This window comes from Somniosus microcephalus, chromosome 5 (genome assembly GCF_052327205.1).
Source record: "Somniosus microcephalus isolate GS21.2 chromosome 5, FLI_Smic_1.0, whole genome shotgun sequence".
Taxonomy (NCBI): domain Eukaryota; kingdom Metazoa; phylum Chordata; class Chondrichthyes; order Squaliformes; family Somniosidae; genus Somniosus; species Somniosus microcephalus.
In genome coordinates, this window is record NC_140991.1 from 25,367,172 (window position 1) to 25,393,866 (window position 26,695).

The 26,695-nt window shown below is 44.7% G+C and overlaps 1 pseudogene; it reads right to left on the bottom strand.

Annotated features, from left to right (window-relative positions):
* LOC147116960 (tetratricopeptide repeat protein 21B-like) overlaps positions 1 to 26,695 on the bottom strand; it is a 106,850-nt pseudogene that overhangs the window by 9,698 nt on the left and 70,457 nt on the right.

Sequence of the window (26,695 nt, forward strand, 5' to 3'; positions counted from 1 at the left end):
TACCATTTGCCTTCTCTCTCCCTACTTTCTTAAATAGTGGGGTTACATTTGCTACCTTCTAATCCATGGGAACCGTTCTAGAATCTATGCAATTTTGGAAAATGACAACCAATGCAACCACTATTTCTATAACCACCTCCTATGATGGTACTGATATCCCCTTGGCTGCTTGGAAAGAGACCAAGGCAAAAACCTCAAAGTGGCTGTCACCTTGGTTGCCACTGGTAGCCCTGTGCCGGTCCTTCTGTTCCGCTGCAGATCCTCCAGTAGCAAGTGACACAACTCAGTCTGAATCTGAGCCTGCATCAGTTGTGTATGCATTAGTTCCCTGGCTTCCTGCAGCTTCTGCTCATCCTTCTCCTTTTAATAGTAAAATAAACACAGCAGGACCCCAATGGGAAGCGAGCAGGACAATGGGATTAGTTTTGGATGACTCCAGCAAAGATCTGACAATACAATGGATTGAATTGTCTCCTTCTGTGCTGAAAACCTCTATGGTTCTATCTAATGCAGAGGAATCTCCATATTTAATGCAGAGGTAATGCAGTTTGAGAGGAAAAACAAGGAATGGGACGAGTATGCAATCAATGCAAAGATGCTGAGGAAGAAGAGAGAAGACCTAGGGGTTCAAATACAACCTTTAAAGTGTGAGTACAGGTAGATAAGACCATAAAAAGGCCAACATCATTTTGGGTTTTATAAATAAGGGCATAGAGTCAAAGAATAAAGAAACAATGATGCTGTTGGAGTCGACAGAAATCAACAGGCTGAGACTTTTCTTTAAGCAAAAACAAAACGTGTCTTACTTTAATCATTCTCCACGAGGTCTGAAGGCTCAGCCCCATGCAGGGGCTATGACGTCATCACGCAACCGATGTCATGATGTCATCACGTTCCCGACGCTCTTAAAGGGACCCTGCACCAATAACCCAACCCAACATGTACATATCACAACATTGCTATACAAAGTGAATTGTGTTTAGGTACATATATCAGCATTGGCTATACATTGTGTTATTGTCCTATAGTAATCTTGGATGTAATGCTTAAGTTATCCACTAGATGGAGACAAATGCAAAGGGATTATATTTACTAGTCTTAAGGTAAAATTGCATTATGGGTAGAATGACATCATAGCATCCTCCATGTTTTGCTCGTGCAGTAGAAATACCAGTGCATGCCTGTAGCTTGTAAGAGCTCTGTTCTCTCCTTATTCTGTGTAAGTAAAAGTAACGTTTTGAGTTCCTGAAGTCTCACTTATCGTAGTTATTGGACCTTACTACTCGGATATAACATTTGGCGATGAGGATTACCTGTTTCAACTTGAAGAAGGGAAAATACAAGAACACTGCATCTGAATCATGGTTACTCGAGTAGGAGAGATTTCTGCTTTTGATATTCAAAATCAAACTTGGGAAGAGTACGGTGAGTTATTGGAGCATTTCTTTGTAGCAAATGATATTGTAGATGTTGGAAAAGGGAGAGCTATTTTGCTAACTTCGGTGGGAAGTCTGACGTATAGTTTATTGAGAAACTTATGCAGTCCTGTAAGGCCTGGAGATAAATCATTTACTGAATTAGTGGACTTGCTAAAGGAACATTTCAATCCCAGACCGAGTGAGATTGTACAGCGTTTCAAATTTAATTCATGGAACAGGATACCGGGAGAGACTGTGTTGGATTATGTAGCGGTGTTGAGAAAACTGGCACATGATTGCAATTACGAGAACAGCTTGAAGGACATGCTGAGAGATAGGCTGGTTTGCGGGATAATGGATGCTCGAATGCAGAGGAGATTATTATCCGAGACTGGGCTTACGTATGAAAAAGCGTTGGAACTTGCTCAATTAATAGAGACAGTGAACTGAGATGTAAAAGAAATACAAGGTTGCGACTGGTCTACTACAAAGCAAGTTGCAGGTCAGATGGTTGTGCACAAGTTAAATCTGGGTCCGTCACCACAACGTGCGCATTTAAAAGCATGTTATAGATGCAATGGAGATCACCTGGCAAGGGAATGCAGGTTTCTGGAGGGAAAGTGCCACAAGTGTGGGAAAAAAGGACATATAAAACGTGCATGCAGGGCAAAAGCCCCTGAAAAGGAATACAAACCTAAAGGGGGAGAAAAGCAAAACCTGGTAAGAGAAGTGAAAAAACAGGGAGCACATCACATCAGTGGAGAAGCTGAGGAAGAAGACGATGTGTTCATATTGCATAGTATGGTAGAGGACATTCCAAAAGTGGATCCTATCACTTTGCAACTGATAGTAAATGACACTAAGGTCAACTTTGAGGTGGATACTGGATGTGGTGTTACCATAATGAACAGGGAAGAGTATTCAAAAGTGTGGAACCGTGCAAAAGTTCCAGAGTTAAAGTCTTGCTCTATGAAGCTTAAAACCTATACCGGTGAACGAGTGGCAACATTGGGTACAGCTATTGTAACTGTGAAACACAGGGACACCGTGGAACAGCTACCTATAGTTGTAGTATCGGGTTCTGGGCCAAATTTGTTAGGTCGGGGCTGGATACGAGAACCTAAATTAGATTGGGGAGCAATAAATCAACTAGAGGGAGGCAAACAGTTGTCTTTGCAAGACGTATTGATTGAACATGAGAACATGTTCAAGGAAGAACTTGGAGATTTATGTCGACAAGGAGGTACTGCCAAGATTTTTTAAATAACGACCTGTGCCTTATGCCATGAAACCGAAGGTAGAGGCTGAGCTTGATCGTCTGTTGCGGGAGAACATTCTGGAACCCGTGAAATGTTCAGAATGGGCAACTCCAATTGTACCTGTTTTAAAACCGGACAATTCGGTAAGAATCTGTGGAGATTATAAATTGACTGTAAATAGGGTGTCTAAACTAGAACAGTATCCTATTCCTAAAACTGAGGATCTTTTTGCAAACCTGGCTGGAGGGAAGAAATTCACGAAGCTGGATATGAGTCATGCTTACTTGCAGATTACACTAGATGAGGAATCCAAGAAGTATGTAACCATAAATACACACAAGGGTTTGTTTACCTATAACCGCTTACCATTTGGTGTCTCATCTAGTCCAGCTATCTTCCAGAGAACAATCAAGGGTGTACTGCAAGGGATTCCACATGTTTCAATCTATCTGGATGACATTCTGGTGACGGGAAGAACCGACCAGGAGCATCTGAGCACTCTGAGAGAGGTACTTCAAAGATTGGATAAGGCTGGGTTACGGCTCAAGAGAAGTAAGTGTACTTTCATGGGGAATGAGGCCGTGTTCCTGGGACACAGAGTGGATGCCACAGGGCTCCATACAATCAAGGAGAAGGTAAAAGCTCTGCAGGAGGCCCCAGATCCTACAAATGTGACTGAGTTAAAAGCTTACCTGGGACTGCTAAACTATTATAACAGGTTTTTGCCAAACTTGTCAACAGTGTTAGCACCTCTTCACAAACTACTGCGCAAGGAGACATAGTGGCAGTGGGAAGAGGAACAGAGGGTTTCATTTGAACAATCCAAGAAACTGATGCTGTCCTCGGATGTGCTGGTGCACTACAATGCAGAGAAAGACATCATTCTCTCTTGTGACGCTTCACCTTACGGGGTGGGGGCAGTTCTTTCACACTGTATGGAAGATGGAACAGAAAGACCAATCGGGTTTATGTCTCGAACTCTGACCCCAGCGGAAAAAAACAATTCCCAGTTAGATAAAGAGGGATTAGCAGTAATGTTTGGGTTACAGAGGTTTCACAAATACATATATGGCAGGAAATTCACCATATGCACCGATCATAAACCTCTTCTATCTCTTTTTAATGAGATGAAAGCAGTACCACAGATGGTGTCACCCCGAATCCAGAGATGGGCAGTGACGTTGAGGGCATATGAGTATGTCATCGTTTACAAAGCGGGCAAGTACCATGGGAACGCAAATGCCTTGAGCTGTCTTCCACTACCAGGTACACCTATCTGTGCAGCTCCAGAGGACAGAGTTTTGATGTTGGAGGACACTGACACAGCAATTGTGACCGCAGAACAAGTAAGGACTTGGACTGGTAAGGATCCAGTACTGTCTAGAGTCCGAGGATATGTAATGAGGGGTTGGCCACAACATCTGGAAGGGACTGATTTCACACCTTACAGTGTCAGGAAGACAGAGCTGAGTGTGCAGGGTGGTTGCGTGTTGTGGGGAGCTTGAGTGATTATTCCACAGCCAGCACGACAGTCTATCCTAGTGCAACTACATCAGTGTCATCCTGGAGTTTCGCGCATGAAAGCCTTGGCAAGGAGTTACTTGTGGTGGCCAAAGCTAGATGAGGAGATAGAAAATCTTGTCAAGACATGCAGCACTTGTCAAGAACACAGGAAGGCACCGGCAGCGGCTCCACTCCACCCCTGGGAGTGGCCGGATAAACCATGGAGGAGATTACATGTAGATCATGTGGGTCCATTCATGGGAAAGATGTTCCTCATAATCATTGATGCACATTCCAAATGGATGGATGTGTATCCTGTAAATTCTGCTTCATCTACAGTTACTATAGACTGCCTGCATAGGAGTTTTAGTAATCAAGGGATACCGGAGATCGTAGTAAGTGACAATGCCACGTGTTTTGTGAGTACAGAAATAAAAGAGTTCATGAGAAACAATGGCATAGTGCACGTGACTTCAGCTCCATATCATCCGTCTTTAAATGGACTTGCGGAGAGAGCCGTACAAACATTTAAGAAGATGATGAAAAAAAGTGCAGAAGGGAGTTTGACAGCAAAGGTGTCACGAGTTCTGTTCAGTTACAGAATAACACCTCAATCTACCACAGGACTCTCTGCTGCTGAGTTATTGTTAGGACATCGACTACGCTCCACTCTTGACCTGGTTCACCCAGATCTAAAAAGGAAGGTGGAAAACCGACAGTTCAAACAAAAGGAGAACCATGACAGAAGGACAAAGGGCCGCAGTTTTGGAGTAGGAGATGCGGTTCTTACCAGAAATTTCAGTTATGGTCCAAAATGGATTCCTGGCGTCATCGATTCAATGACTGGTCCAGTTTCATATAGGGTCATGTTGGGAACTGGTCAGGTAGTATGCAGACATGTGGATCAGATACTGACCAGACAACGGGAAATTGAACTGGAGGTTCCAGAGGAAATGTTGGAGGACAAGTTGATCCCCAGTTATCCAAATGCCTTGGTGGTACCAGCACCACGAACAGAGACAGTTATACCTGGACCCCTTAATCAAGAGGAAACCATTGTAGCAGAGTCAGATACTCTGAGTACTGCTCAGGAGCAGCAGGTGGCTCTACCACAACCAAGCAGGGACTTGACTGTAAGACGTTCAACAAGGTCTCACAAGCCGCCAGAGCGATTGATCACGACCTGCTAGATTCGTTCCGTATGGACTACCGTTCAAGGAGTTTCCTTATGGACTTTTAAGAATGTTGTTAAGGATTGTTGTAACTTAAAGGGGGGGGGATATAGTAATCTCGGATGTAATGCTTAAGTTATCCACTAGATGGAGACAAATGCAAAGGGATTATATTTACTAGTCTTAAGGTAAAATTGCATTATCACAGAATCACAGAAACCCCACAGTGCAGATAGAGGCCATTTCGGCCCATCGAGCCTGCACCGACACATATCCCACCCGATCCCCGTAACCGCTACACCAACACATATCCCACCCTATCCCCGTAACCCCACGTATTTAATCCCCCTAACACTAAGGGTCAATTTTATCATAGCCAATCAACCTAACCCGCACATCTTTGGACTGTGGGAGGAAACCGGAGCACCCGGAGGAAACCCATGCAAACACGGGGAGAATGAGGGTAGAATGACATCATAGCATCCTCCATGTTTTGCTCATGCAGTAGAAATACCAGTGCATGCCTGTAGCTTGTAAGAGCTCTGTTCTCTCCTTATTCTGTGTAAGTAAAAGTAACGTTTTGAGTTCCGGAAGTCTCACTTATCGTAGTTATTGGACCTTACTACTCGGATATAACAGCCCCTATGTGGTCTCCGCCACAATACATTTATACAAATCTCCAGTTAGGCCACTTTGGGAGTATTGTGCAGTGTTGGGCACCCTGTGGTAGAAAGAACATTAAAGCCCAATGGGAGCTTACAATGCAGATTTGCTAGGATGGTGCCAGGGATAGGAAACTATGGGGGGAAAAGTGATCCTTGTTACTCCCGTTTTTCCAGACGGAAAGTGGGGACAAAAAGGAACAATTTCGGGTGCGACGTCCAGCACCCGATCTGAGCCTGTGTTACAAGTGTCGCCATATTGGTGAAGGCGCCTTTTCCAGGTGACCTCCTTAAACAGGTGTCAGGCTCTCTGCAAATTTGGCTGGAGCTGTGTGGGGCATCGGGTTTCCCAGTAATTGTTGCAGCCTAACCAGTGGCCACTATTTTTAGCCAACCTTCACGTGGAGCCAAGAGGAGCAGCATTGCTTTTTTTAAAATTTGTTTATGGGATGTGGGCGTCGCTGGCAAGGCCAGCGCTTATTGCCCATCCCTAATTGCCCTTGAGAAGGTGGTGGTAGGCAAGGGCATTAAGGGATGCGGAACCAAGGCGGGTAGATGGAATTAAGATACAGATCAGCTGTGATCTAATTGAATAGGCTCGAGGGGCTGAATGGCCTGGCCCTGGTCCTATGTTCCTAGGAACATTCTGAACTCAATTTGAAATCATTCTCTGGAAAAGTTTATTTGAAACCAGTGGGAAATGACTAGCTCTTCCTCTCTCCTTTTTTTGATACATTTTTTTTAAGTGTGATACAGAAATTTGCATCGTTTTTTTAAAAATTCATTCATGCGATGTGGGCGTCGCTGGCGAGGCCTGCATTTATTGCCCATCCCTAGTTGCTCTTGAGAAGGTGGTGGTGAGCCGCCTTCTTGAACCGCTGCAGTCCGTGTGGTGAAGGTGCTCCCACAGTGCTGTTAGGGAGAGAGTTTCAGGATTGTGACCCAGCGACAATGAAGGAATGCCGATATATTTCCAAAGTCAGAATGGTGTGTGACTTGGAGGGGAACTTGGAGGTTGTGGTGTTCCCATGCGCCTGCTACCCTTGTCCTTCTAGGTGGAAGAGGTCGCGTGTTTGGGAGGTGCTGCCGAAGAAGCCTTGGCGAGTTGCTGCAGTGCATCTTGTAGATGGTGCACACGGCAACCCAATTGGTATCTGTAGCTCACCGGTTATATGCTGATGATGCCCGAGGCTCAATTTCGGGTGAGGTCCGAGGCCCCCGATTCTGGCCCGTGCCTGAAAACAGGCTGAGACAAATTTTAAGACCTATATTTACGAGGAGAGACTTGAGATACTTGAACTATTTCCAATGGAGCAGAGACGGCTAAGAGGAGATTTAATAGATGTTTTTAAAAGAATGAGGGGCATTGATAGACTGAACAAGGAAAGACTATTTCTTCCGTGTGGGGAGGTACTGACGAGTAGTGATCAATTTAAAATAATCACTGAAAGAGTGAGGAAAGTGGTTAATAGAGATTCCTTTACTGAAAGTGTTGTTGGAGCATGGAATGCTTTGCAACCAAGACTGGTTGAGTCAGAGGCCATTGCATCTTTTGTGGGACAGTTGGACAAATATTTGAAACAGTATGATGAAGGGCTATGAGGAAAGAGCAGGGAAGTAGGAATAGTCTTGAAATCCTCCAGCAAAGAGCTGGCACAGACACAATGGGCTGAATGGTCTCCTTCGGTTGTGCAAACCTCTATGGTACCAGGGCTCCAGTGCCATGGGATCTTTAATATGCATTTGAAGCACTGAAATTGGCAGATAGACCTCAATTTAATATCTTACCCAAAGGACAATACCTCCAACAAAGCTCCCTTAGTACCGCGCTGGAATGTCAGCCTCGATTACGCACCCAAGTACTAGAGTGAGGCTTGGACCCACAATCTTCAGACTCAGAGGGGAGGAATGTTACCAACTGAGCCAATCTGAACACATGGTTTCCATTCCACCAAGCTGAATAGGCAAAATTTAACAAAATAAATGTATTTCATTTCCCCCCGAATCACCACAAATCATTGGGCAATGGGACTTTTCTAAGAGCTGAACGCACTTGACATGGCGTTGCGTTATACTCTCCCTCGCAATAGACTTTAACGATTAAAATCACAGATGGGCACACAGTTAGATGTATTACGAAGGCAAATGCTGCTTTCAGTCCAGCGTAGCAATAAATTGGCAAAGGTTTACACACAAAAAGGATGTAAAGTGATACTACTGGCCCAGAAATTCGGGTCTCCACGGGTGAGTACGCGCTGGGCACTCACCCGTAAGTCCAACGAAAGTGCCGGTTTCGTGCATGCACTGCGCATGTGCGGGAAACCGGAACTTCCGTTCCCTTAAAGGAAGGGGTTCAGAGGTGGAACGCGTGCGCCGGAGAGGCAGCGTGTGCGCCTGGAACCAACATTTTTTTTCCAGGTTTCTCCGGGAGGGTAAGTCTCCAGCAGTTACACTTTTAAAAAGCAGGCGCAAGGCCTGCTTTTAACAAGGTAAGTGGTGAATTAATTAAAATTAAAACATTTTTTCCACAGATTTATTATTTTTAAATACTTTAAAGAAAGGTAAGTTTATTTTTAGCCCCGTTAGAAAATGTAATTAATATTTTCAAAAATTTAAATTATTGTTTAAAATAGTTATTTTATGTAATTTATAGTTATTTTAAAAATGTGATGTTTAAAAAAAAAATTATTTGAAGTTTTAGTTATGTTTTGGGGCTTATTATATTTATAGTTTTGACAGTTCTTCCTGTCAATTTTATGAATGGGCATTTCCCTGCTACCATTGGCTCTCCATGACCCACGTGATCCATGGGGACGCTTCGAACTAACTGCGCCCCTGGGATACGCGAGCACTGCGCGCCGGCAGTTGGAGGAGGCCCAGGATCGGAATCACACGCGGGCCCACAGCACAACGGCCGGCGCGCTAGGTAAGTGCAGGTCGGAGGCTTGCACCCGCGGGATGCCCCCGACCCGAATTTCTGGGCCATTATTATCTTTACGTGTGGGAATTGTAACTGTTAACAAAAATGTCCTGCTATTAACAGCAAGACCACAGCCAAAACTGATCATAACCAACCTTACAATTCACCTACAATTCTAATTATCACTGATCAAACAGCTTATATCTGGGATTATACATGGAGCCGACAGATACCTGGTGATCCCTGCAGCAGCTGTTGGTAATAGAATATAGCTTGTTCGTATTCTTGTTTTCTAAACGTAAGGTCTGCCATCATCTATAAACAGAAAAAGAATGACTCCAGTTACCAATATCTTCCCCACCAATATCTTCCCTCATCTCCCTCCAACCCACAATATCCTATTCCACCAGCATCTGCCCCTCATCAATACCACCTCCTTTCAATATCTACCTCCTGCATACATCTCTTCCCCCACCAATATTTCCCCCTGGCTAATATGTTTCTCTCACCAGTATCTCAGCAACCAAAAATCTTCCATTTCCTTCCAATATGTTCCTCCCACGACCCTCCAAACCAGATACAGTATGATTAAGCTATTTATTCGGTGGGTGGGCGAGATATTGGTGGGGAGGTATATTTGTGGGGGAGGGACATATTGGAAGCAGGTGGTATCTCGTCCAAGGGGCCATGTGAATCTGGACAAAGATGGCAGCAGCCTATTCAAGTTTGGGAGTTGGGGAGTGTGGTGATTATTCCTTGATTAGTAAAAGTATTATGATTCGTTGTTTGTTAACTGCCTTGGGATATGTGTTGTAATCTCATTGGTAGTTGATGATCACATGATGTGTTGTGGCTACCTTAAATTCAGTCCTTTTCTAGTCTTAGTTGGGACTGGATGTAGAAAGATATGCTGCTAATTTTAAAGTTAATAAAGCCTAACTTTGGAAGGCAAATCTATTCTTTATTTCAATTTATTAACTTTTTGTTAGAATGGAGCGATATCTTCAACCAGAACGATTCAAGGCTGACCCCAATTCTGCTGGAGTGGATGATAAATGGAAACATTGGTATTGTACATTTTAAAACTTTTTGGGCGTGTTGGATCAAGAGGCTCTAAATAAGCTGAATATGCTGATCAACTACATTGACCCGGATGTATATAAATATATTTTGCACTGTAAAACTTATGAAGAGGCTATTTCTACATTGGAAAAGATTTTTGTTAAACCAAAGAATGAGGTATTCGCACGTCATCTTTTATCTGCCCGTAGGCAGCAGGTGGGAGAATCTTTGGATACTTATTTACAAGCACTTCGGTGCCTTAGTGTTGACTGTAATTATAAGGCTGTGACGGCTGAAGAACATAAGGACGAATCGGTACGGGATGCTTTTATTAATGGATTACTGTCTAGATCAATTCGTCAGCGGTTGTTAGAAAATAAGACTCTGGATCTTAAAAGTGCTTTTGAGCAAGCTTCTACATTGGATGTGGCTCAGAGAAGTTCGGATTCTTATGCTCTTTTTAATCGGCCTGCGACTATGGTTTCGGCAGTTTCGGATGAAAAGGAATTATGTGGACTTAATGGGAGTGGTTTACTAGATTTTGAAACAGTTTCTACTTCGGCGGCCGTTGCCTCTAGGATTCAGAAGTGTTATTTTTGTGGGAATATCCGGCACCCTCGTCTGAAGTGTCCTGCTCGGGAGGCTGTGTGTAGTAAATGCGGCAAGAGAGGTCATTATGCACGTGTGTGCAAATCATCAGGTTCAATTACCTTCCCTCCTTCTGGTGTGGGAGGGTCTTCCTCCACTACCTCTTCTGTGACTATTCAGCCTTTAGATAGGGCGTTTATTGCATCAATTTCTGCTGCATTTGCTCATGGCCTAAACAAAGCTATAGTTACGGCTCAAGTTAATGGGTTGGAAGTGAAGGCCCTTATAGATACGGGCAGTACTGAGAGTTTTATAAGTCTTCAGTTTGCGAAGGAGAAGCATTTGAAAATTTCGCCTGTTATGTATCAGGTGTGTATGGCTCAGACGACCCTTATTTCACAAATAGCTGGTTGTTGCTTTGTGAAAATGGTTCTTCTGGGTAATACGTATACTGATATACGCCTATCTGTTTTGCCTAATCCCTGTGCGGATATTTTGATTGGACATGATGTTCTTCAGTTACACGAGTCTCTTAGTCTTTCATTTGGAGGGACTAAGCCACCTTTATCTATTTGTGGATTAACCTCTTTATCTATTCCTCCATTATCACTTTTTTCTAATTTGATGTCGGATTGTAAGCCAATTGCTACCAAGTCAAGAAGATATAGTAGTCAGGATAGAGAATTTATTAATTCTGAAGTTCAACGTCTCTTATTGGAAGGAATCATTGAACCTAGTTGTTCGCCTTGGCGAGCACAGGTAGTTGTCACGACTAATGAGAGACACAAGAAACGAATGGTGATAGACTATTCCCAAACTATTAATAGGTATACTCAATTAGACGCGTACCCTTTGCCTAAGATTGATGAGCTTATCAATAAAGTATCTCAGTATCAAGTTTTTAGCACTATTGATTTAAAGAGTGCTTATCATCAGATTCCTATTGTTAAGAAGGATCAACCATATACGGCCTTTGAGGCTGGTGGAAAGCTGTATCAGTTTTGCCGAATACCATTTGGTGTTACTAATGGTGTTGCTTGTTTTCAATGGGCAATGGATGCTTTTATAAGTGATAACTCCCTCTCTGACACCTTTTCATACTTAGATGACATCACAGTGTGTGGCAAATCAAGGGTGGAGCATGATTCTAATTTAAAAAGATTCCTTCAAGCTGCGGAAAAAGTTGGTTTAACTTTTAACAGAGAAATGTGTCTTTTCGACTACTGAGGTAAATTTATTGGGGTATATTATTTCGGGAAATAAGATTAAACCAGATCCAGAACGTCTGCGACCACTGATCGATTTACCTTGTCCTACTAATTCTAAGGCTTTGCAACGAGTTGTTGGACTGTTTTCTTATTATTCTAATTGGATTGCAAATTTTTCACGGAAGATCCGGCCTCTTATTCGGGTTACGACATATCCTCTATCATGGGAGGCCAGGACATGTTTTGAGAATTTTAAAAAGGATATTTTAGGAGCAGTTGTGCATTCCATTGATGAGCAGGTTCCCTTTGTGATTGAGACGGATGCTTCGGATTTTGCAATTGGGGCTAATTTGAACCAAAATGGAAGACCTGTGGCCTTTTTCTCACGTACTTTGAATAATAGTGAAAAAAGACATTCCTCAATAGAAAAAGAGGCATACGCAATAGTAGAAGCATTGCGTAAATGGAGACATTATTTATCGGGGCGACATTTCACGCTGGTAACTGACCAAAAATCTGTGTCCTTTATGTTTGATGTTAAACATTTTGGAAAGATTAAAAATGATAAAATAATGAGATGGAGGATTGAGTTGGCATGTTACCATTTTGACATAGTTTATCGTCCGGGGAAGGATAATGTTGCTGCTGATGCACTGTCGAGGGCTTATTGTTCGGTGATTCACGGAGATACGCTTATTAATCTTCACAATGCCTTATGTCATCCTGGGGTTACGAGGATGATACACTTTGTACGCAGTAAGAACTTGCCTTTTTCAGTTGAAGACATCAAGCGGATGACTTCATCATGTTCTATCTGTGCTCGGTGTAAACCGAATTTCTTTAAGCCTCAACGAGCTCATCTTATAAAGGCTACTTCTCCTTTTGAACGTTTGAGTGTTGATTTTAAGGGACCTCTTCCTTCAACTACTCAAAACCGATATATATTTACTGTTGTGGATGAGTTTTCAAGGTTCCCTTTTGCTTTTCCTTGTGCAGATGTATCAGCTGCTACAGTTATTAAATGTCTGACTCAACTTTTTGTCATCTTTGGGATGCCTGCATATATCCATTCGGATCAGGGAAGTTCTTTTATGTCTTCCCAGTTGAAGGAATACCTTCAGAGTCGGGGAATTTCTACTAGTAGAACTACCCCGTATAATCCCCAGGGTAATGGACAGTGTGAACGATACAATGGGGTGATCTGGAAGGCAGTTATGTTGGCGTTGACATCCCGGAACCTTAAGAATACACAGTGGGAAATGGTGCTGCCTGATGCCCTGCATTCCATTAGATCACTGCTTTCAACGGCTACTAATGTGACCCCCCATGAAAGGCTCTTTAACTATCCGCGGAGATCTACTACGGGATATTCGGTACCTTAATGGCTTACTATGCAGGGACCTGTGTTGCTTCGACGCCATGTTAGATTGTCAAAATATGACCCCTTGGTGGAGGAGGTGGAGCTGTTGGAGGCAAATTCCCAATATGCTCATATTCGATTCCAAGATGGGAAAGAAAGTACTGTTTCAATTAAAGACTTGGCTCCTTGTGGGGGCCAGCCCTCTTCTGAGGATATTAATAATGGTCATGATTCGGATAAGGTGGATGCTGTTACAGATACTACGAATATTTCCAATCCGATTGCAGATAATCATACTTCTATTAGTCAGCCTTTGGTAGATGTTTATGACCGTCCCAGTTCATCTTCTGATGGGATTTCTAATCCGGAAACCGTTGAGAATCGGGATATGGATAGCCTTCCTGTTGAAGATACTTCTGTGCCTTCTGGCGTGGGAGGGCAAGGAATTTCACCAAGGTTAAGAAGGTCGACACGAACAAGATATCCGGTCGACCGATTGAAAATGGACTTTTAAATTGATAATGTTTTAAAAATTGTTGAAATATTATAGTATATTGTTTTAGTTGAGAGATACTTAATACTTATGCGTAATGTTATTATTTGTTGTTGTTCATTTAGTATTGTGTTATGTAAATAGTTTTATTCTCGTGCATAGTTTAGTTGTAAATAATTAATTGTAAATTGTAAAAGTTATTAGGAGTATATTTTAAAAGGAGGGGTGAATGTGGTGACTATTCCTTGATTAGTAAAAGTATTATGATTCGTTGTTTGTTAACTGCCTTGGGATATGTGTTGTAATCTCATTGGTAGTTGATGATCACATGATGTGTTGTGGCTACCTTAAATTCAGTCCTTTTCTAGCCTTAGTTGGGACTGGATGTAGAAAGATATGCTGCTAATTTTAAAGTTAATAAAGCCTAACTTTGGAAGGCAAATCTATTCTTTATTTCAGGGAGGGGGGAAAATCACAGTCAAGCCTGCTCCATTCCTACGCCAACATCTAAAAGAAGCGAAAGACTTGCCGCGGTTCCTCAGTGCTGCACTGGGAGTGTCAGTCTGGATTTTTTTTTTACTCAAGGCTCTGGAGTGGGAAACCCACAACCTTCTGGCTCAGAGGCAAGCGTGCTACCCACTGAACCGCGGCTGACACATCTAGACATGCACACCTGCCGCACAGCGCTCAGGGGTAAGAACGCTGGCGGATTTTTCCCCTCTCTGGCCCATGGGGTGCGGAGCCCAATTCCAGCTTCTCTCCGTATAGTCCCAGCTGAGACTAGCTGACTCAACGTGGACTAAGACTTTTCCAGTTTGTATGGAGTCAGCGGGAAAGCAACTAGTACTTTTATTTAAACATTTTTTTTTCTCTTCAAGCCACCAGAGATACTTTAGCAGAAAACATTATTTGGCAAGTGTTGAACTGAGGGGGTGGCACAAAGGTGCAACATGCTGGAACTCAAACGGGCTGCTTCACGGGATGGTGGGACACAGCTGCGTGCTCATTCTCCACATGGTTAGTCCTCAGCCTGTGCTACCAGGGCAGAAGCCTGGTGCTTGGCCACGTGGAGAGAAGTAATATCAGATGGGCCAAGTCACCCGAAGAAAGGTTGAGCAGGCTGGGCCTATACTCATTGGAATTTAGAAGAATGAGAGGTGATCTTATTGAAACATATAAGATACTGAGGGGGCTCGACAAGGTAGATGCAGAGGATATTTCCCCTCGTGGGGAAATCTAGAACTCTGGGGGGGCATAGTTTCAGAATAAAGGGTCACCCTTTTAGAACTGAGATGAGGAGGGATTGCTTCTCTGAGGGTCATAAATCTGTGGAGTCATTGAATATATTTAAGGTGGAGATAGACAAATTTTTGCAAGATAAGGGAGTGAAGGGTTATGGGGAGCGGGCAGGGAAGTGGCTTTGAGCCCAAGATCAGCCATGATGTTATTGAATGGCGAAGCAGGCTCGAGGGCCAAGTGGCCTATTCCTGCTCCTATTTCTTATGTTCTCATGTTCTTGTACAGATAACTGTAGCTGTAGTAAAGACAGCTGCTTGATGGTAGCTGTAGTAAAGACAGCTGCTTGACGGTAGCTGTAGTAAAGACAGCTGCTTGACGGCAGTCGGATAAATAGGAAGCCATCTTGGCCATGCGGCAGTACTACACGAGCTGGCACTGACTCAAGACCTAATAAAGAGTACTCAACGATATCTACTCGTAAGCCTCTTAATACTACGATATAAGATAACATTACATGGTACCAGGATTTATAGAACGCACGATACGGGCATACCACAACAATCGAAGGGATAAAACCACTGACTAACCTGCAACTTGAAGGAAATCTGGACCAAAATTGGCGCGAATTCAAACAATGCTTGCTTCGCTACCTCACAGTGATCGACGCCACAACTAGCTCTGGAACACGTAAGGTAGCTTTGTTGCTAACAGTGGCTGGCTCGCAGGCAATCGAGCTGTATAATACATTTACGTTCGCAGTTGAAGGTGACAAAAATGATCTGGACAAGGTGATAGATCTGTTCGATAAATACTGCACACCTAAAAAGAATGAAACGTTCGAGAGATTTGTTTTTCGCTCCCGCGGGCAAAAGCAAGGAGAATCCTTTGATGTTTTTCTGACGGACTTAAAAACAAAAGCACAAACATGTAACTTTGGAGACTTGAAGGAATCGATGATACACGATCAGATCGTTTTCGGAATACTTGACAAGAAGGTGAGGGAGAGAATGCTTAGGGACAATGACTTAACTTTGGATGCTACAGTAAAAATGTCATGCTAGTGAACTCTCAGCCATGCACACGCAAAAATTCGATGGGAGAACTACAGCAACGGACGTGAAAGCACTGGGACTGGACAACCTACCAGTGGATGTAGTACACAGAAGGGGCACAAGAGGGCGCACAGAGTTCAGGACTATGATGCCATACGATTGCAGACGGTGCGGCAATAGACGCGTGGCAAGACAGTGTCCGGCTTATGGGAAAAACTGCGTAAAATGTAAAGGCAGGAATCACTTTGCTAAAATGTGCTTTTGGGAAGAGAAAACCGAAGGTAAAAAGACAGTGCATGCTATTGAGACTGAAGACACGGAATCGGAGACTTTGTATGTTGGAATGGTGCAAAATAACTTAAAACAGGGTAAAGATATGGAAAAGGAAGTACATTCCGTAGGACTAAAGACTGAAGTTTGGATAGCCCCCTTGCTGGTAAATGGCACCATTGTTCCCTTCAAGCTAGATACAGGTGCTAAGGCAAACCTCATAAGCTGGAGTAATGCACGGAATCTCAAAGTGAGACCAAAAATACTGAACAAGACAGTGGCTTTGAAGGCGTACAATCGACAAAGTATTGAAACAAAAGGAATGTGTAGGCTGAATGTTAAGGTAAAAAATCGCATTCACCCATTGACGTTTGTTATAGTGCCTGAAGGACATGAGTCACTGTTGGGGGATAAGGCATGTGTGGATTTGGGCTTGGTAAAATGAGTCTATACTATTAATGAACTGAACTGTGTGCAGAGTGCCCCCCAAGACAGTACAAATATAAAGCATGATGATATAACACACAAGTACGCGGATGTATTTCAGGGTTTCAGAGCACTGCCCTTTACATACTCCATCAAACTGAGAGATGACGCACAACCTGTGATTCACGCACCCAGGAGAGTTCCGGTGGCCTTCCGTGAGAAACTGCGGAAAAAGCTAGACCGCATGGAGGGACTAGGTGTCATAAAGAAGACTGAGGAACCGACTGACTGGGTAAATTCCATGGTTTGTGTCAATTCAAAAAAGACTGATAAATTGCATGTCTGCATGGATCCCAAGGACCTTAACACTAATATAAAAAGAGAGCACTATCAAATCCCAAAGAGAGAGGAAATAGTCAGCGAAATGACAGGAGCAAAATTCTTCTCCAAGATGGACGCCTCGCATGGATTCTGGCAGCTGAAACTTGATGAAGAGTGTACTAAGCTGTGTACCTTTAACACCCCGTTTGGTTGATACTCTTACCAGTGCCTGCCCTTCGGCATTAGCTCCGCCCCAGAAATCTTCCACAGAGCAATGGAGCAAATCATCGAGGGCCTGGATGGTGTGCAGTTGTGCGTGGATGATCTGGTAGTATGGGGCTCCACTCAGGGAGAGCACGACACCAGACTGGAAAAAACACTTCAGAGGATACGGCAGTATGGACTCAAATTAAATAAAGACAAATGTCAGTTCAGCGTCAATGAAATCACATTCCTCGGGGACAAGATTTCTGCAGAAGGGACTCAGCCAGACAAGTCAAAGGTAAAGGCCATACATGACATGGAAAAACCAAAGGACAAGAAAGGGGTTCAGCGGGCCCTTGGCATGGTTAATTATCTAGGGTAATTCATTCTAAATCTGGCAGTGAAAACCGCTCACTTGAGAAAACTGCTGCACCAAGAGACAGAGTTCCAATGGGGACATGAACATGAGAATGAATGGAAGAGGCTGCTACACATTCTAGCAAGTGAACCCCTACTGAAGTTCTTCTGCCCTGAAAAGAGGACAAAAGTGTTGTGTATGTACCTTTAAGAGAAGAACTGATTCTATACTGCAGTACCGGCAGTGACCACCCCTGTATATAAAGCCATAGCAGGCTTCTGTATTTCAGTCTTAAGTTACCCTCTGTTCAGTAAATACCTGTTATTATTGTTCTCCTGCAGTCCGTGTATTATTTATACTCGGACACTACATTGGCGACGAACAGGTTCGAACTCACCTGCAGTACTGCATCACCTCACGGGGATCTTTCCCTGAGAAGAAGCTTCTTGGAGGTTGAAGTCAGAACAACAGGCGTCGACCGCGGGCAACCGCCCAAGGATCCATTGGAGTTCGGAGAGTTGCAGGAGAGGCTGTGGAGAGCTGGGCTTGGCTCCCCAGTCAAGGTGTTCCAGCAAATCGTGCTGGTAGCAGGTAGTGCGCTGACCCTTCCAGACTGCGGTGGGCTCGAGCTCGATCGAGCGGGTCTGCAAAGGGGCCATGCAGCGTCGTCGGGAGGAAAAGAGAGAGAGCGAGAGGGTGGAGCGCACAGGGCCCGGTCGGTGCTCAAGAACCGGGCAGCGTAGCGAAAATAAAACAAGGGGAAGGAAAAGTGAGACGCGCCGAAGCCACGGGTCGCTGCCATTACCCTGCAGAACGCTAGGAGCAGCGTGGCAGCAAGGGGAAGAAGGAAAAGCGCGGGAGGCGCCATTTTATTCCATTGGGGAAGAAGGAAAAGCGCCGGAGGCGCCATTTTATTCCATTGGGGAAGAAGAAAAAGCGCGGGAGGCGCCATTTTAAATCACCCAAGATGCCGAAAAGTGGCAGTATCACTGCTTTCGACAACGAGGTAGAAGACTGGACCACGTATGTGGAAAGAATTGAAGTGTACTGCAAGGCAAATGAGGTGGCCGATGGAAAGAAGGCGTCGGTATTATTAAATTTGATGGGCGCGAGAACGTACGGCCTATTGCGGAATTTAATTACCCCAGCTAAACCAATGGAGAAAAGTTTTGAGGAGATTGTTAATATCTTACAGGAACACCTAAACCCTACACTGTTGCTGATAGCAGAAAGATTCAAGTTCCATAAAAGAAACCAGCACAAAGGTGAGAGCAATGCTGACTATCTTACGGAACTACGCAAGTTATCGAAGCACTGTCAGTTCGGAGCAGGACTGGCAGACACCTTACGGGATAAGTTTGTCTGCGGGCTCCAGAGTGAAGGAACCCAGAAACGACTACTTTCGGAAAAGGACCTGACGCTAGAACAGGCTTTCAGCGTGGCAGTATCCTACGAAGCAGCAGCACGGGGAGCTGCGGAAATACAACAGAAACCACAGGAATACAGCGCTAATGAAATGGCGTATGGAGCAGAAAAGTGCTATCGCTGCGGCAGAACAACCCATGTTCAGAAGGACTGCTGGTTTAAGGACAAAGTATGCAGGCAATGTGGGAAAATGGGACACATAGCAAGAGTCTGCAGGTCGGGAAAGAAAACCAACTCTGCAAGAACTACTAATCATAATCATAATCATAATAATCATAATCAACTTTATTGTCATTGTTAGTGCACAAATGCAGTACAACGAAATGTAGGCTTGCGGCTCCCGAGAGTGTACATTTAGATTAAGACATTTAAACATTCAACATACATTTGGCTTGTAATACATTAACATAAACATAACCATAATAAAGTGCATTGGCACTAAAGAAAATGACAAGAAAGTAAAGAAATTGACAGACAGTAGTTCGGAAGATCAGGAGAGTGATAAGGACTCCGGGAGCAGGAGACTAAGTTGTCTAAAGTTACACAACGTGATCGCAAAGGAGGATCACCGAACCATTTGGGTCACCCTCATGATAGCAGGGTCCCCAGTAAAGATGGAATTGGACACAGGATCAGCCCTAATTGTCATGAATCGACGAGACTATGAGCGGCTATTCTCACACATACCCTTGAAGGACACGTCCATTGTATTGAAGACATACACGGGGCAAAAAGTCTACCCCAGAGGAAAAATAAGGGTGCCAGTTGAATACAACGGCAAGAAAACACAGAAACTGTATCTATATATACTATCAGATGGAGGACCACCATTATTGGGACGTGAATGGATCCGAAAAATACAATTGGATTGGCATTCCATTCAGGCGCTAACTGTGACTGATAAAAAGGATGATGACGTCACACCTGGACGACTGTCAAAAATTCTAACTGACGCGAAAGAGGTATTCCAACAAGTACTTGGGACTCTAAAAGGAGTAACGACAATGATAAAAATCGAAGATAACGCAAACCCAAAATTTTTTAAGGCCAGACCGGTACCTTACGCGATCCGCCCAGCCGTTGAAGCAGAGCTGGAGAGTCTGGAGCATTCGGGTGTGCTGTCCAAGGTGGACTGGAGCGAGTGGGCCACACCCATCATTCCTGTAATGAAGAAATCATTGAGCAGCACGCCTGAGGAACCGAAGAAGGTTCGCATCTGTGGGGACTTCAAGGTAACTGTGAACCCAGTCCTGCACACAGTACAATATCCACTTCCGCGGATAGAAGATATTTTCGCCTCACTATCTGGAGAGAAACGCTTTACAAAGATTGATCTGGCCCAAGCGTATCTACAAATGGAGGTGGAAGAAGCATCTAGGAAATACCTCACGATAAACACTCACAAAGGCCTTTACCAGTACAATCGACTGGTATTCGGGGTAGCATCAGCCCCGGCTATTTGGCAGAGGGCGATGGAACAAGTTCTGCAAGGGATCCCGGGGACCCAGTGTTATTTGGACGACATCCTGGTTACGGGCGAAAATGACTGTGAACACCTTGCCAACCTGGAGCAGGTGCTCACGAGATTACAGGAATATGAGCTACGAGCCAACCGCCGCAAATGTGAGTTCTTCAGGAGACAAATCTCGTATTGTGGCCACATGATTGATGAGGAAGGGTTGCATAAGTCGCCGGACAAGATTGAAGCTGTAGTCAAGGCTCCAGCACCGAAAAATGTGTCGCAACTGAGGTCATTCCTCGGGTTGGTGAACGACTACCATAAGTTCTTGCCGAATTTGTCTACAATTCTGCACCCACTGAACGCCCTGCTGCAAACTGGAGTAACATGGAAATGGAGTGATGAGTGTAAGCGTGCCTTTCAGAAATGTAAATGCCTAATCACTTCAAAAGAAGTATTGTCCCACTACAATCCAACACTACCGATTCGGTTAGCATGTGATGCGTCTCCTTATGGCATTGGAGCGGTGCTGTCACACAAATTCCTTGACGGTTCAGAGAGGCCAATAGCCTTTGCGTCGCGCTCATTAACCTCAGCCGAGCGTAACTACGCCCAGATTGACAGGGAGGCCCTCAGTCTGGTGTGGGGGGTGAAGAAGTTCAATCACTATCTGCACGGGCAGAAATTCACCCTACTGACTGATCATCAGCCCCTAGTCTCCATTTTTAACCCAAAGAAGGGCGTTCCGGTGATGACGGCGCAACGGCGGCAAAGATGGTCACTTTTTCTAGGGGCACATCAGTATGACATAGAGTACAAGGGTATGAAACAGCATGGAAACGCTGATGGGCTGTCGCGCCTACCATTGCCTACGGTAGAGGAAGCACCTGCAGTGGACCCTGTTGAGATATTCCATGCGACCATAGTCGAATGTCTACCTGTTACAAACTCAAGTATAGAGAAGGAAACCCGAAATGACTCGACACTCTCTCTCGGGTCTATGATTTGACGGTGAAGGGATGGCCAGCACATGGCGACTCACTGTTGCCAGCATTCTCGCCAAGGAGAGAACAGCTGTCAGTGTGCTGGGGTACCTTGATGTGTGGATCCCGAGTGGTAATTCCACCCAAGTTGAGAGATAGAGTGCTCAATGAGCTTCATGAGGGTCATCTGGGAGGGGTAAAAATGAAGAGCCTAGCCAGGGCGTTTGTGTGGTGCCCGGGAAGCGATAAAGAAATCGAGGATATGACCAAGAGATGCACAGGATGCCAGAAGGTCCAAAACGCTCCACCACAGGCCCCGCTACATCCATGGGAGTGGCCCTCATCTCCATGGCAACGGGTACACATTGATTTTGCTGGTCCATTTATGGACTCAATGTTCCTAATCGCTGTGGACGCCCATTCGAAATGGCCAGAGGTCATCAAAATGTCCTCCACCACCACGGAGAAAACTATTGCAGTCCTACGGACCATCTTCGCCAGGAATGGCTTGCCAGAACAGATTTGCTCCGACAATGGGCCACAGTTTGTGTCCGAGGATTTCCGGAGGTTTCTGAGGAATAATGGGGTGAAACATTACACATCTGCCCCATATCATCCAGCCACAAATGGATTGGCTGAGAGGTTTGTTCAGACCTTTAAAAAGGCAATAAAGACAATGTATAATGACGACATACCACTACAACACAAGGTGGATAATTTCTTGTTTGCTTACCGGAATGCGACACATGCAGTCACCAACCAAGCTCCAGCCATAATGTTCTTCAACCGAAGGCTAAGATGTTGCCTGGATTTGCTCAAACCAAACATAAGATGAGATGTTGAGGATAAGCAATTCCAGCACATAAATGAGAAGCCAACCAGGAGCTTCAAGATAGGGCAACCAGTCTTGGCCCGCGACTACCGAACAGAAAAATGGCAGCCAGGAACGATATGCACACAGCAGGGACCACTAATGTACACAGTGGACGTTGGAGAGAGCATCGTGAGACACCATGCTGACCAGATTCTAGAGTCACAGGAACAAGCCAAACCCATACCACGAGCAGGTGCACCTGGTAATCAACCCGAAGTACAGATTGCGTCTACCTCGGAAGCAGTGGTATTGGAAGCTGACGAACCAACCAATGACAATGAGCCAGAATCAACTCCGCCGCAAGAACAGGATACTCGAGAAAGGCGCTATCCAGTCAGGATCAGGAAGCCTCCTCAAAGACTGAACTTATAAATGATTATTTCAGTTGATGTATATAGTACAGAGAAAATTGTAATTGTAATTAGTTATTATTTAGTTGTTAAATGAATGTTATGTACTGTTTATCTAAAAGGGGACGAATTGTTGTGTGTGTACCTTTTAAGAGAAGAACTGATTCTATACTGCAGTACCGGCAGTGACCACCCCTGTATATAAAGCCATAGCAGGCTTCTGTATTTCAGTCTTAAGTTACCCTCTGTTCAGTAAATACCTGTTATTATTGTTCTCCTGCAGTCCGTGTATTATTTATACTCGGACACTACAAAAAGTGTCCACAGATGCCTCTAAGGATGGATTAGGGGCTGTCCTTCTACAGGAAGATGAAGGAGAATGGCGACCAGTGGCAGATGCGTCACGCTCCATGACGGCTACAGAGTGCCGGTATGCGCAAATAAAGGAGTGCCTGGGCTTGGCATTTGGGTGTGAAAAATTTCATACCTACATCTATGGACTTCCCAAGGTTATCCTAGAAACTGACCATAAGCCACTGCTAGGGATCGCAAAAAAGAATCTGTGTGACATGTCATCACGGGTACAGCGCCTAATGATGAGACTACAATGTTATGATTTTGAGCTCACATATGTGCCAGGGACACAAATGTTCATTGCAGATACATTATCCAGGGCTGCGCCTCGTGCCACACAAAACAGTGAAACAGAAGAGGATGTGGACCTTCATGTGGATATGGTCTATGCAGCATTGCCTGTCACACAGGAACAACTATCAAAGATAGCCACAGAGACATCAAAGGACCCTGTTCTGAGGAAAGTGATGAGAAATCTTCAAGAGGGTTGGAAGAAAGGGTCATGTAAACAATATCATCATATTCAGTCTGAGCTTTCTGTGGTCAATGGACTACTGCTTAAGTGTGACAGGATTGTAGTGCCCATCTCTATGCGACGAGAAATGCTTAACAGGATACATGAAGGGCACCTGGGTGTGGAAAAGTCAAAAAGGAGAGCACGTGAGGCACTCTACTGGCCAAACATGAACTCTGATATTGACCAGATGATCAGTGAGTGTGCTACATGTCAGGAGTATCACTACAAGCAAACAAAAGAGCCCCTCATTACCACAGAGCTCCCATCACAACCTTGGGAAAAGGTAGGAACTGATATTTTTCACTACGAAGGAAAAGACTATTTGTTAATTATTGATTATTACTCTAATTATCCTGAGATTGCTCTCCTACCCAGCACCATGTCAAGAGCTGGGATAACTCACCTGAAGTCAATCTTTTCCAGGCAGGGCATCCCTCTAACTCTGGTCTCGGATAATGGCTCTCCCTATGCCAGTCATGAGTTTCAGTCGTTTGCTGCAGACAAGGCCTGGAAACTTCAGTGGAAACAAAAAACGCTCCATGACCGCACAGCCACTGCACTAGTGCCTCTACAGGAGAAGGATGTAGTTCGCATTGAAGGGCCTGGGTCATGGAATCAAAGAGCCACCGTTCTACAACAGGTTGCCCCCAGGTCATACAGTGTCATGACAGAAAATGGCAATGTGTATCGCAGAAACAGGAGGCACCTACTGAAAACCACCGAGACCTATCAGCCACAGGAGGACAGAGAGGATAAGTGACGAGGAGACGAGGGCAATGCCACAAAGTGATTAATACTACGATATAAGATAACATTACAGTTCTTATGAGTGATTCTGTGGACTTCCCAAGTGACTCCATTAGCAAAATCTAGAAGCAGGTCCCCAGCCCCTCCTTTCAGTGGGGAAATGGATGCCTGGTGTGTGGAGACCCCACAATGGGAAATCACGGCGATGGATTGGGCAGGGTGGAAGAGAGGGGGAAGGAAGGATCCAAATGGCCAGAAAGCAAATAATTAAACAAAATGAAACCCTCTTGGTAAAAGAGGAGCTGAAAGATGTGTAACTAGACATACCATGTTAACATCATTGTTGTGTTCTACATTCTTCAGTAGCTTGATACACTGATGCTCACACGCATCACTCTCTCCTTTGGCCAAGTACAATTGGGCAAGTTCTACCATCAGCTGAGGGAACAAACAACGTTAGGGAAAGGACTATTGCAATGTACTGAGGAAATTTGGTTTCAAAAGGATCAAAGGAATTGGACACTGTTGCATAGAATTACGTAGAATTTACAGCACAGAAACCAGCCATTCGGCCCAACTGGTCCATGCCAGCGTTTATGCTCCACACCAGCCTCCTCCCACCCTACTTCATCGAACCCTATCTGCAGATCATTCTCTAACTTTCTCCCTCGTTTATTTATCCAGCTTCCCGTTAAAGGCATCTACGCTATTCGCCTCAATGACTCCATCTTGCATTGCATCTGAAAACGTTATTAATTTTGTTGCCCCAGAGTATTTCAAATCAACCTCCTGCGGCATTACTCACAGATACACAGGGGCCTGGAGTGGGGTGTTTCTGTGTTTATTGCACCCCTTAATTCTGACAGTGGCTCACTCGTTAGGGCCAATTTTAACTTGACCAACTTGGCATCAACAAGAGGGTGATGGCCTCAAAGTGGGGTTGGTAGACTTACCGTCCCATTAACGCCATTGCTCCGGCCACCGCCGTTTTTAAAAGAGCTGACTGCTGGGTGGGCAAAGTGCCCCCCCCCCACTCTGTTTCAGGCATATGTAAATTGGGGGCCTACGACACACCAAAAGGAGTCCGGTCCATTTTGAGGGCCGGGCCTCATTAGCGTAGAGCCAGCAGGCTGTGGGCAGTAAATGAACGACCGCCCCCAGGGGGTGGGAAAACCAGCTCCAGGTGCCATATTATCGGGCAGCCCGGCCGGCCTGCTGGTAAGCTTTTATAAAATGCCGGTGGCCGGAGTGTTGGTGTTAACGGGATGGTATGTCCAACGACCCCACCTGCAGGTAGGTCCGGGGACGGGGAGTCTCCCTAAATGGCTGAAGGGGTCGGCCATTTAGGACTGAGTTGAGGAGAAATTTCTTCACTCAGAGGGCGGTGAATCTTTGGAATTCTCTATCCCAGAGGGCTGTGGAAGCTCAGTCGTTGAGTATATCCAAGACCAAGATCGATAGATTTTTGGATATTAAGGGAATGAAGGGATGTGGGGCTAGTGCAGGAAAGTGGCGATGAGGTAGAAGATCAACCATGATCTTATTGAATGGCGGAGCGGGCTCGAGGGGCCGAACGGCCTACTCCTGCTCCTATTTCTTATGGTCTTATGTTCTTCCCAACACACGGTTTTTAGAATGCTTTCTTCCACAAGTGGCTACTCAGGTAGTAGCATCATTTAAAAGGAAAAATGGTAAGTATTTAAAATGGAAGAAAATAAAAGAGTACAAAATAGAAATGTCTCAGAACATAGAAAAGGCAGGTAAATTAGTTTATCAGGGTACGGTAGTGTGCTGGTTATGTTACTAGACCAATAATCCGTGAGTTCAAATCCCATCATGGAGGTTTGAGAAATTGAATTCAGGTAATAAAATTCAGGTAATAAAAAGCTGGCATCAGTAAAACTGACCATGAAGCTGTGGGATTGTCGTAAAAACCTAACTGGTTCACTAATGCCCTTTAGGGAAGGAAACCTGCCGTCTTTATCCGGTCTGGCCTAAATGTGACTCCAGTCCCCCACACCAATGGGGTTGACTCTTAACTGCTCTGCAAAGTGGCCGAGCGAGCCGCTCCGTTGTGCCAAACCTTTCCAGGGCAACTAGGGATGGGCAATAAATGCCGGCCTTGACAGCGACGCCCAGGTTGTGAGACAGAGTTTTTTTTTTAAAAAAGGACGGAAGATTGGGCGGACATGTAAAAGGGATGCTGCCCTCCATGCCCGATAGTGTATTCCCGGCGAGCAATGTTTGCTCCGGGAACGTCAAAGCATCATTATAAACACATACAGAATATGAGTTACTAGGCTACACAGCAATAAATGCTTTCCTTTAAAATAGACAGTCTGACTGCACCTAGAAATTCGGTGTGTTTGCGCCTCTCGTTAGGGGCGCTAACAGGGCACAAACGACTTTTTGCTCGGGCGCGGCGCTGCCAACGACTCGCGCTAAATTCAGCGGGAGTTTAGCGGCGGCGA